We start from the raw sequence: 12,033 nt of genomic DNA on the forward strand, positions 1-12,033 counted from the left end.
GACCTAACAGAAGCAGAAGATATTAAGAAGAGGTGGCAAGAAAGCTATGGTACATATACACAATGGAGTATTACTCAGCCATTAAAAAGAATACATTTGAATAAGTTCTAATGAGGTGGATGAAACTGGAGCCTATTATACAGAGTGAAGTAAACCAGAAAGAAAAACACCAATACAGTATACTAATGCATATATATGGAATTTAGAAAGATGGTAACAATAACCCTGTGTACGAGACAGCAAAAGAGACACTGATGTATAGAACAGTCTTATGGACTCTGTGGGAGAGGGAGAGGGTGGGAAGATTTGGGAGAATGGCATTGAAACATGTAAAATATCATGTATGAAACGAGTTGCCAGTCCAGGTTCGATGCACGATACTGGATGCTTGGGGCTGGTGCACTGGGACGACCCAGAGGGAAGGTATGGGGAGGGAAGAGGGAGGAGGGTTCAGGAAGGGGAACACATGTATACCTGTGGCGGATTCATTTTGATGTTTGGCAAAACTAATACAATTATGTAAAGTTTAAAAATAAAATTAAAGAAAAAAAAAAAGAAAAACCATTAAAAAAAAAAAAAAGAATACACAGAACTGTACAAAGAAGATCTTCACAACCCAGACAATCACAATGTTGTGATCACTCACTTAGAGCCAGACATCCTGGAATGTGAAGTCAAGTGGGCCCTAAGAAGCATCACTACAAACAAAGCTAGTAGAGGTGATGAAATTCCAGTTGAGCTATTTCAAATCCTAAAAGATGACGCTGTGAAAGTGCTACACTCATTATGCCAGCATATTTGGAAAACTCAGCAGTGACCACAGGACTGGAAAAGGTCAGTTTCCATTCCAACCCCAAAGAAAGGCAATGCCAAGGAATGTTCAAACTACCACACAATTGCACTCATCTCACACACTAGCAAAGTAATGCTCAAAATTCTCCAAGCCAGGCTTCAACAGTATGTGAACCATGAACTTCCAGATGTTCAAGGTGGATTTAGAAAAGGGAGGGGAACCAGAGATCAATTTGCAACATCTGCTGGATCATCAAAAAAGCAAGAGAGTTCCAGAAACACATCTATTTCTGCTTTATTGACTATGCCAAAGCCTTTGACTGTGTGGATCACAACAAACTGTGGAAAATTCTTCAAGGGATGGGAATACCAGACCACTGACCTGCCTCCTGAGAAATCTGTATGCAGGTCAGGAAGCAACAGTTAGAACTGGACATGGAATAACAGACTGGTTCCAAATAGGAAAAGGAGTACGTCAAGTCTGTACATTGTCACCCTGCTTATTTAACTTATATGGAGAGTATGTCACAAGAAATACTGGGCTGGATGAAACACAAGCTGGAATCAGGATTGCCGCAAGAAATACCAATAACCTCAGATATGCAGATGACACCACCCTTATGGCAGAAAGTGAAGAAGAACGAAAGAGCCTCTTGATGAAAGTGAAAGAGGAGAGTGAAAAAGTTGGCTTAAAGCTCAACGTTCAGAAAACCAAGATCATGGCATCTCATCCCATCACTTCATGGGAAATAGGTGGGGAAACAGTGGAAACGGTGTCAGACTTTATTTTTGGGGGGCTCCAAAATCACTGCAGATGGTGATTGAAGCCATGAAATTAAAAGACACTTACTCCTTGGAAGGAAAGTTATGACCAACCTAGATAGCATATTGAAAACCGGAGACATTACTTTGCCAACAAAGATCTGTCTAGTCAAGGCTATGGTTTTTCCAGTGGTCATGTATGGATGTGAGAGTTGGACTGTGAAGAAAGCTGAGTGACAAAGAATTGATTCTTTCTAACTCTGGTGTTGGAGAAGACTTTTGCAAGTCCCTTGGACTGCAAAGAGATCCAACCAGTCCATCAAAAAGGTGATCAGTCCTGTGTGTTCATTGAAAGGACTGATGTTGAAGCTGAAACACCAATACTTTTGCCAGGTGATGTGAAAAGCTGACTCATTTGAAAAGACCCTGATGCTGGGAAAGATTAAAGGCAGGAGGAGAAGGGGACGACAGAGGATGAGATGATTGGATGGCATCACCAACTAGTGGACATGGGTTTGGGTAGATTGTGGGAGTTGGTGATGGACAGGGATGCCTGGCGTGCTGCAGTTCATGGGGTCGCAAAGAGTCAGACATGACTGAGCGACTAAACTGGACTGAACTTTAACTATATAAATTCTATGGTTCTGAAAACTTAGATGATCCAAAATCAAGACTTTCTGGATTAGAAGTGATAAACATAATATAAACTAGAGTGCAGCTAAAGGTCACTTAAGGGGAAAATTATAATCCAGAAATTACCCCTTCAGCAGATCATGCAGGCACTATTCTGTGTAGCCCCCAGCCATATGAAAATTCCAAGTACCATTTGAGAATATTTGTACTAAATGCATAGTGCAAATATAATAGCACATTCAAATTTTTATTACTTCAGCTATAATTTGTATTCTCTATCTGCTCATAAAATTTAACATGCTAAAGACAGGAATTTCCATTTGTTCTTGATTTTCATTTGAAACTAAATATGATGACATTTCCATTTCCTGTCTATTATTACACAAACCTGAAGCAAAGAAACGGAATTACCAAGCCTTGTTTTACAGGAAAAATTATCTCCACATTAATTAAATTAGTTGAGCATAATATGGCATCTTCTAATATTTTGAAGGAAATGGAATAGTCAAATGACAAATAAATGCATTAAAGTATTTTAATCAATTAAGATTCAGTATAAAATCATTTGGTGTAATTGAGCACACTACAGAACAGTCTGTATAAATTATGCTTTTAAAGGAAAAAATAAACCATGTTAATTTATTCAAATCAGGGCTTGACTAATTTTACAAATTGTTTGTAAAAGAAAATTTAAGTGATACTGAGTCTCCTCCTCTTCTCATGAAACAATCTGAATTTGAATGAAAATATCAAATCAATAATTTTTTTTGAAGTGAAATGGTTTGGCATCCATCTTTCATAGTAACACATCTCTTTTACTGTTGGATCACATTTATATTTGCTAAGACTTGCTTTCATTAAGAGTTTGCTTTAGAGAGAAATAAAAAGCCTCAGTTTTGAAGGCATTCAACCATTCACCAAGTACTGAGTTGTCTCCAGGAGCAGGTACTGTTCTGGGCTTGCCTTCCCCAGGCTGGCTCCAGAGAACAGGAAGAACTTAGCAATTGAACCTCAATCTTAAAAGGCTGGTTATATGACATGCCTTGATAACTACAGAGAATCATCGAAGTCAGAGGGGCACTGAACCCATGAGGATTGTTTTAATCCAACAACAAATTGTGTATTAAGCACATAGTATGTGCAAAGTACTATACTCTGAAACATATGAAGATGTTTATGGTAGAGTTCCTGAACAAGCTCTCTGAAGTGGAAAGCTGTTACATTATCTGCTGCAAAATTTAGTCTCCCATTTCTGTCTTTCATTTATTTGTCTATCCTTCCTTGCCCCCACCCTTTTATCCATCCGCTCCTCCCCTCCTCCTGCCTCCTCTAACTGTCTCTCATAATGATGTTTCTTGCAGATTCTCCATAGACAACAATTACAGTTGATGGACCCAATCTACTTGTTATTCACAATGATGTGAAAAGAGATTTCTTGTGATTGAGTGTACATTTAAGATCCACTTTCACAGATTCCTTTCAGTTCAATTGAGTTCAGTCACTCGGTTGGGTCCAATTCCTCGCAACCCCATGGACTGTAGTACACCAGCCTTCCCTGTCCACCACCAACTCCCAGAGCTTGCTCAAACTCATGTCCATTGAGTCAGTGATGCCATCCAACCGTTTCATCCTGTGTTATCCCCTTTTCCTCCTGCCTTCAATCTTTCTCAGCATCAGGGTCTTTTCCAATGAGTCAGTTCTTTGCATCAGGTGGCAAAAGTATTGCAGTTTCAGCTTCAGCATCAGTCCTTCCAATGAATATTCAGGACTGATTTCCTTGAGGATTCACTGGCTAGATCTCCTTGCAGTCCAAGGGACCCTCAAGAGTCTTCTCCAACAGCACAGTTCAAAAGCATCAATTCTTCAGCACTCAGCTTTCTTTATAGCCCAACTCTCACATCCATACATGACCACTGGAAAAACCATAGCTTTGACTAGATGGACCTTTGTTGGCAAAGTAATATTTCTGCTTTTTAATATGCTGTCTAGGTTATTCATAGCTTTTCTTCCAAGGAGCAAGCATCCTTGAATTTCATGGCTGCAGTCACCATCTGCAGTGATTTTGGAGCCCAAGAAAATAAAGTCTGCCACTGTTTCCACTGTTTCCCCATCTATTTGCCATGAACTGATGGACGTGAGTCTGAGTGAACTTCGGGGGTTGGTAATAGACAGGGAGGCCTGGTGTGCTGCGATTCATGGGGTCTCAAAGAGTTGGACATGACTGAGCGACTGAATTGAACTGACCTGATGGGACCGGATGCCATGATCTTAGTTTTTTGAATGTTGACTTTTAAGCCAACTTTTTCACTCTCCTCTTTTACTTTCATCAAGAGGTTCTTTAGTTCCTCTTCATTTTCTGCTGTAAGGGTGGTGTCATCTGTGTATCTGAGGTTATTACTATTTTTCAGGGCAATCTTGATTCCAGCTTGTGCTTCATCCAGCCAAGTGTTTCTCTTGATGTACTCTGCATATAAGTTAAATAAGTAGGGTGACAATATACAGCCTTGACTGACTCCTTTCCCAATTTGGAACCAGTCAGTTGTTCCGTGTCTGGTTTTAACTGTTGCTTCTTGACCTGCATACAGATTTCTCAGGAGGCAGGTCAGGTGGCCTGGTATTCCCATCTCTTGAAGAATTTTCCACAGTTTGTTGTGATCCACACAGTCAAAGGCTTTGGCACAGTCAATAAAACAGAAGTAGATGTTTTTCTGGAATTCTCTTGCTTTTTCTATGATCCAGTATATGTTGGGAATTTGATCTCTGTTTCCTCTCCCTTTTCTAAATCTACCTTGAACATCTGGAATTTCATGGTTCATGTACTGTTGAAGTCTGACTTGGAGCATTTTGAGCATTATTTTGCTAGCGAGTGAGATGAGTGCAATTGTGTGGTAGTTTCAACATTCCTTGGCATTGCCTTTCTTTGGGATTGGAATGGAAACTGACCTTTTCCAGTCCTGTGGTCACTGTTGAGTTTTCCAAATGTGCCGGCATATTGAGTGCAGCACTTTCACAGCATCGTCTTTTAGGATTTGAAATAGCTCAACTGGAATTCCGTCACCTCCACTAGCTTTGTAGTGAGGCTTCCCAAGGCCCACTTGACTTCACATTCCAGAATGTCTGGCTCTAAGTGAGTGATCACACCGTTGTTATTATCTGGGTCATGAAGATCTTTTTTGTATAGCTCTTCTGTTTATTCTTGCCATCTCTTCTTAACATCTTCTGCTTCTGTTAGGTCCATACCATTTCTGTCCTTTATTGAGCCCATCTTTGTATGAAATGTTCCCTTGGTATCTCCAATTTTCTTGAAGAAATCTCTAGTCTTTCCCATTCTAGTGTTTTCCTCTATTTCTTACATTTATCACTGTAGAAGGCTTTCTTATCTCTCCTTGCTATACTTTGGAACTCTGCATTCAGATGGATTTATCTTTCCTTTTCTCCTTTACCTTTCACTTATCTTTTTTTCTCACCTACTTGAAAAGCTTCCTCAGACAACCATTTTGCCTTTTTTGCATTTTCTTTTCTTGGGGATGGTCTTGATCACTGCATCCTGTACAATGTCACAAACCTCTGTCCATAGTTCTTCAGGCACTCTGTCTATCAGATCTAATGCCTTGAATCTATTTTTCACTTCCAGTGTATAATTGTAAGGGGTTTGATTTAGGTCATACCTGAATGGTCTAGTGGTTTCTTCCCCTACATTCTTCAATTAAGTCTGAGTTTTGCAATAAGGATTTGATGATCTGATCCACAGGCAGCTCCTGGTCTTGTTTTTGCTGACAGATTCCTTTACTAACACATTTTTATTTGACATGTCTATAGTCCTTGAAGGGGTTTCCCTGATGGTGCATCAGTAAAGAACCCACCTGCCAATGCAGGAGATGCAAGCAACACAGGTTTGATCCCTGAGTCAGGAAGTTTCTCTCCAGGAGGTAATGGCAACCCACTGCAGTATTCTTGCTTGCAAAATTCCATGGACAAAGGAACCTGGCAGGTTATAGTCCATGGGGTAGCAAAGAGTCAGATACGACTGAGCAAGTAAGCACAGCAGATAGCCCTTGAAACAAAATATACATAGTAAAAATATGAGATAATATTGTTAGCATATAAGTGTATAATCCAGATGGTCCATATGTTCCCCCAAAATCAGTATTTAAAAAATCGAAATCCATAGGAAAATACGATTGGAGGAAACATGAATTGATACTTCTGCATGAAGAGCCAAGATTGAAGAATGTAGAAGACCTGGGCCACGGATAGCCTGACACTGGTGATGAGGACAATACTGTTCTGTGCTGTACAAAGTCCAAATTAAATTGTGAACTTGATTCTGAGCAGTGTAATTGTGTACTTATAAAATGATGAATGCATTGTGAAATCTAGATTTTGGCTTATGTCACATAAGGCTTATAGATATAAATCTAAGTACTTTATTCACTCTCTATTGTTCAGTAATTTAAAAGCCAAACTCTCAGATAAAATGGTATTACTTTCAGTTTTTAAAAATATTAGTATGACCGTCGTTTTCCCATGTCCTCCATTAAAAAAATGTTACTAGTAAAATAGAAGTGTGCCTTCTGATTTGTGTGTGTGTGTGTGTGCTCGCTCAGCCATGTCTGGCTTTATGCAACCCCAAAGACTGTAGCCCACCAGGCTCCTCTATCCATGGAATTATCCAGGCAAGGATACTGGAGTGGGCTGTCATTTCCTATTCCAGGGCATCTTCCTGAACTAGAGTCGAACCAGCATCTCCTATGTCTCCTGAATTGGTAGGTAGATTCTTTACCACTAGTGCCTTCTGAAAGTCCACCTTCTCATACACCTTTGGGTTTTTGGTATATTTTAGGAATATTCTGGCTTCTCTCCATCTTTCTTTTCATGTGTGTGTGTGAAGAGAAATGTCTATCAGCCACTTGACAGTGTACATAACATTTTTCTACCTGGTAGAAAAAGCCAAATGCATTTCTTAATGTGATGTCTCTTATCCCTAGAAGTCCATGAATGCAATTGAAAAAAGAATAAAATAGTGAAGCAACAAGGCAAAATATTAAGAGGACCAGAAGAAATATGAAATAATCTAGGTGGCCACAAAAATTGTTAACAAGCACACAATAAAGGAAAGCTTGGTTGATAATAAATGTAGATTGAAAGACTGATGATAATTAGGGAGACAGTGTCTGGGTGTGGCAATATGCTGGCTATGGCAGATTACCCTGGCTCTTATAGCTAAATGGGAAAGCTGTTAACATAATGAAATAGTTACCACCAGATGTATCTATTATAAAAATAAAATATTATGAGTATTATAATAGAAATTTTAAAATAAATAACAATCATATTTGGGGAGGATTACCTAAAATTCAATTCATTGATTTATATACAGATATTAGTGATGCTCACTAGGTCTCTAATTTATTAGTTTCATCTTTGATTATTGACATTTCTTGATGGAATAAGTACCTTAGATTATGAAGCTGTCATATTTTTTCCCCAAACATTCTTTTATTTTATTTATAAGACTGCCTAAGTACTTGGCAGTCACATGGCTTTTCTCAGTAAACCCCAAGGCTTCCATGAGCATTTTTAGAGCTTACAACCAAAGAAGTAGTTATGGAATTTCAGATATTAAAACTTTTTTCATAGCCAGAAGTTTCTTTGATGTTTGGGTTACTGAACACAAATTTCCTGGGTAATTTGTATTCTAATTATGTCCAACCTAGATAGCATATTCAAAAGCAGAGACATTACTTTGCCAACAAAGGTCTGGCTAGTCAAGGCTATGGTTTTTCCTGTGGTCATGTATGGATGTGAGAGTTGGACTGTGAAGAAAGCTGAGCACTGAAGAATTGATGCTTTTGAACTGTGGTGTTGGAGAAGACTCTTGAGAGTCCCTTGGACTGCAAGGAGATCCAACCAGTCCATTCTGAAGGAGATCAGCCCTGGGATTTCTTTGGAAGGAATGATGCTAAAGCTGAAACTCCTATAGTTTGGCCACCTCATGCGAAGAGTTGACTCATTGGAAAAGACTCTGATGCTGGGAGGGATTGGGGGCAGGAGGAGAAGGGGACGACAGAGGATGAGATGGCTGGATGGCATCACTGTCTCGATGGACGTGAGTCTGAGTGAACTCCAGGAGTTGGTGATGGACAGGGAGGCCTGGCGTGCTGCAATTCATGGGGTCACAAAGAATCGGACACGACTGAGTGACTGAACTGAACTGAACTGAAAAGACCTATATAGTCCACTTCTATTCCTAAGAGTATTTGTCATACTTCTTTTCAATGAACACTCTGAATCCATCTTGAACAACTTCTCCATAAGAATCTTTTTTTCTTCATATATTGTAAACTATAAAAAAAGGCACTGGTTAGGACATCAACTTTCACACCTTCACATTTTCTTCTCTTTAAGAAGTTGCATATTGTACCGCTGATAGTGTCGGGGTGAGTGTGGTTGGAGTGGGTTGCTGCTTCCCCTTCCCCTCTGCTCAGAGCTTCCTCTTGCTAAAGAAGAGGACATCTTTGCCTTTCTGGTGCCCCAGGGCCTCTGGTTAAAGGCTCAGATAACAGTGGGCTGATGCTTTTTTTGCTATCAAACAATTCATTCTCTTTGTAGAACATAATAATTATAGTCGCTGAATGCTCCAACTGGATATGTGTCCCTAGACTAGCTTGGTGTTAATGTTATTTCAAAACAATGATTTTGTTGTTCAGTATGTGCTCCTTGCACATATTGTTTTCCAAAGGTATTTATTTTCTGTTTTAAAACTTGCCTTGGTTATAAAGAAAATTGATTTTTAATAGTTGTACAGACAGGCAGACCCAGAAACACTGACTCCTAAGTCAGGAATGGAGAAAGCCAAGAAACAACATAATTTGTTCTGTAGAATTCCTTAATGAGTCATGAATTTGTGGGAACAGTTCTCTCTTGAAGTAACGGTGAGGGTAGGAATGAAAACAGGAAGACTAGTTGAAAAAAAAAGACATGAGAACCTCCCAGTATCATTTCCTATTCTCCACGCCAAGCAAATGTCCTTTATTCACACTTGCAGGACACCAGGTACAGCTGACGGTGGGTGTGCCATAGGGAAAACGGAGGCTTGCGTGAAAGATTAACCACTAGATCTTAAGACAGCCTCCCCTGCCCCAGCCACATTTCTGCCTGGGCTCCTGGAACTCTGGCATCTGGACTTTATACCCTTCTAGAAGGAAAGTAGGAGATTCTGATTAGCCAGGAGCTTTGCCAAGAAATGGCCCCACCTGTTCACCTACTTACTGTAGCAAGAAATTGGTCTTCTAACCTAAGGGAAGTTTCTATTACAAAAGACACCCAAACAAGCAAGAAGCAAGCATGACAACTATGTTGGGAGGGGGAAACATCAAAAAGTTTGTCACTGGCATCTCCAGAGTGATCTGGAGTTCATGAAACAGAAACAGGATGCTACAGAAAAGAATGAGAAAGACTCTCGGCAATTAAAAATACCACAGCTCAGTAAAGAATTTATAATGTTGAAGAAATTTTCTAGAGTATCCTAAAAACTAACAGGTTTAAACAGCAAGACACAGATGAAAACAGAAGAAAAAGGCTACGAAGATGAGACAACACATACTAATAGTTCAATGTATAAATAACAAATTTCAGAATGAGAAAACAAAGAGGATAAATGAAATAAATTATCAAATAAGTAACTCAAGAAAATCTCCCATAATTGAAGTACATGTTTTCTAGATCAAAAGGACCCACACAGCAGATGAAAATACACCCAAACCAAGGCACAAAATTTGAAATTTCACAAAAAGTCTTATGTTTCCAAGAGAAAAAGTTACATGTGAGAGATGAAAAAATCAGAATGGTTTTGGACTTCACAAGAGCATGGGAAACTAAAATATAGACTGAGACCTTCACAATTCTGAGAAGAAGTATTTCCAGCTTAGAAGTTTGAGGGTAGAATAAATACAGTATCAAATATACTGGATCTCAAAAAACCTAGCTCCCATCACTCTTTCTTAGGAAGCAGTTAGAGAAAGTGTGTCAAGAAAATGAGGAAGAAAAACCGAGACATGGAATCTAGGAAATAAAGAATCAACTCAAAAGAGAGGAAAGTGAATCTTTAGGATGATTGAGAAGGGAGATTCCAGGAATTAGCTGTATACCTGGCAAAAAGAGCTACCAGTCCAGATCAGAGCAGGTCAGAAGACTCTAGGCAAGATGTCTCTAAAACAGATAATATTGATAGAGTTACTAATAGGTCTTAAAATATCATAAGGTTTATTTAGACAGATGCAGAGAGTTTGGGGTGAGTTAATGATAAATACATAGCAAACTAAAAAAGAAAGACGGCTGTTAATTCTAAGAAGAAAAAAGTTGTGAAAGAAAAGAAAAAGTACTCATAGCATACTCCATGGCTTAACTTCATAATACAAACCTTAGATATTGATTCAACAAAATATGACGCAATTATATTGGGCAGATGGAGTAGAAGGAAGGAGATTATGTGAGCTTGAGGCAGGGAATGTTAGGGGTAACATCTATGGTCTTCATTCTCCATAGTCCTGGACAAGTGGATAATGTTTACAACTAATACGATAAAGAAATTGCACAATAAGTATGTTTTTTATAAACAAGGAAACGGCCAAAGGTTAAAATGTCACCTTTGGGAAATCTAGAATTGATTGTTTTTCATCTCCAAGTCTTTTAGAAATATTTGACTCTTTAAACAAGGTGTGTGTAACTTTGATAAGGATTAAAAACTAAATTCTAAAAAGCATCATGGCTTTTGTCCAAGTTTTTGTATTTTTAATATTCTGGTTCTCAGGTATACTGGATCTGAGTAACCTGTGAATCTGAACTTTGTGTAAATACAATTTGTCTTGATTTACTCAAAATTCCACTGTAGAATATTAAATCTGTGGGATTTATGGACATGAAAGTTTAACTTCTTGCCTAATTCTTCAGTGAACTATGAGTATTTAATTAAGGAAAATATTGAAGAGCTGAGTGTTGTTTTTTTTTTTTTTTTTCCAGTATCTGTCCTTAATCTACCAGCCAGTATCAAAACATGAATATATATAAATATATAAATGTCCTTGCGCTTTATCTGTAAAAGACTCTGTTCTAAGAGTTTGAGATGAGGCAGTTTTTCTTTTTCCTTTTGTTCTCCCTAGTCAAGTGATCCATTCTTCCTTTAACTGTACATGGAAGGGCCAGGATGCTGAACAGTTTCAAGGGGCCTGCGTCACATTGCCCACCAGGCTCCTCCATTCGTGAGATTTTCCAGGCAAGGGTACTGGAGTGGGTTGCCATTTCCTTCTCCAGGGGATCTTCCTGACTGAGGGAATGAACCCGGGTCTCCAGCATTGCAGGCAGACGCTTTACCATCTGAGCCACCAGGGAAGCATGCATCGCATTAGACACATATTAATGACACCCCTTGTGGGGCACCAAGTGAAGGAGAAACAAATGGTGGTTATGAAATGAGAGTGACTTTTGACCTCTTGAGAGCAAAGTGTAAGGGCAGAGACCAGTGTGGAATACAAATTCTACGATGGAGAGCTCAAGAAAATTCTACTTCACTCGTTTCAAATCCTAGACCTAACTTATTTGTGCCCTAGCGAATGACTTCAGAGTTTTGGTGCTCAGAGATTTTCTAGGTGTATGTCTCAGCAGCATTGAGAGAGAAGGAAGGGAAGGAGGGAGGGGAAAAAGGAAGGAAGAAAGAACAAGAAGACATAGACCCTCTGCACACATGACATCACTGAATTCTAAAGGTGGAATGAAATGTTTTAATGAGATCAACTTGCTGATCTTTGCTTCCTCTCCCTCCTGTCCTCCTCCCTTCCCCTTTCTCCT

The 12,033-nt window shown here is 39.1% G+C and overlaps 1 protein-coding gene and 1 long non-coding RNA gene across 8 annotated transcripts in view; one reads left to right on the plus strand and one right to left on the minus strand.

The window, feature by feature from the left end:
• The window catches only part of LOC102409318, a 266,263-nt gene that overhangs the window by 218,075 nt on the left and 36,155 nt on the right, over window positions 1-12,033 (plus strand). The window contains exon 6 of one of the 6 annotated variants that reach the window (XR_003110746.2): window positions 6,359-6,512. The exons of 4 other annotated variants lie outside the window; for them this stretch is intronic. This is a non-coding gene — a long non-coding RNA (uncharacterized LOC102409318). Of the gene's footprint in view, window positions 1-3,548; window positions 3,801-6,358; window positions 6,513-12,033 lie in introns of those variants that run through there. One more of the 6 variants, XR_006552369.1, reaches the window with a different exon arrangement.
• Window positions 1-12,033, minus strand: part of SYNPO2 (synaptopodin 2) — a 199,720-nt gene that overhangs the window by 62,183 nt on the left and 125,504 nt on the right. The window lies entirely within an intron of this gene.

The sequence above is a fragment of the Bubalus bubalis genome, chromosome 7 (assembly GCF_019923935.1).
Source record: "Bubalus bubalis isolate 160015118507 breed Murrah chromosome 7, NDDB_SH_1, whole genome shotgun sequence".
In the NCBI taxonomy this organism is placed as follows: Eukaryota; Metazoa; Chordata; class Mammalia; order Artiodactyla; family Bovidae; genus Bubalus; species Bubalus bubalis.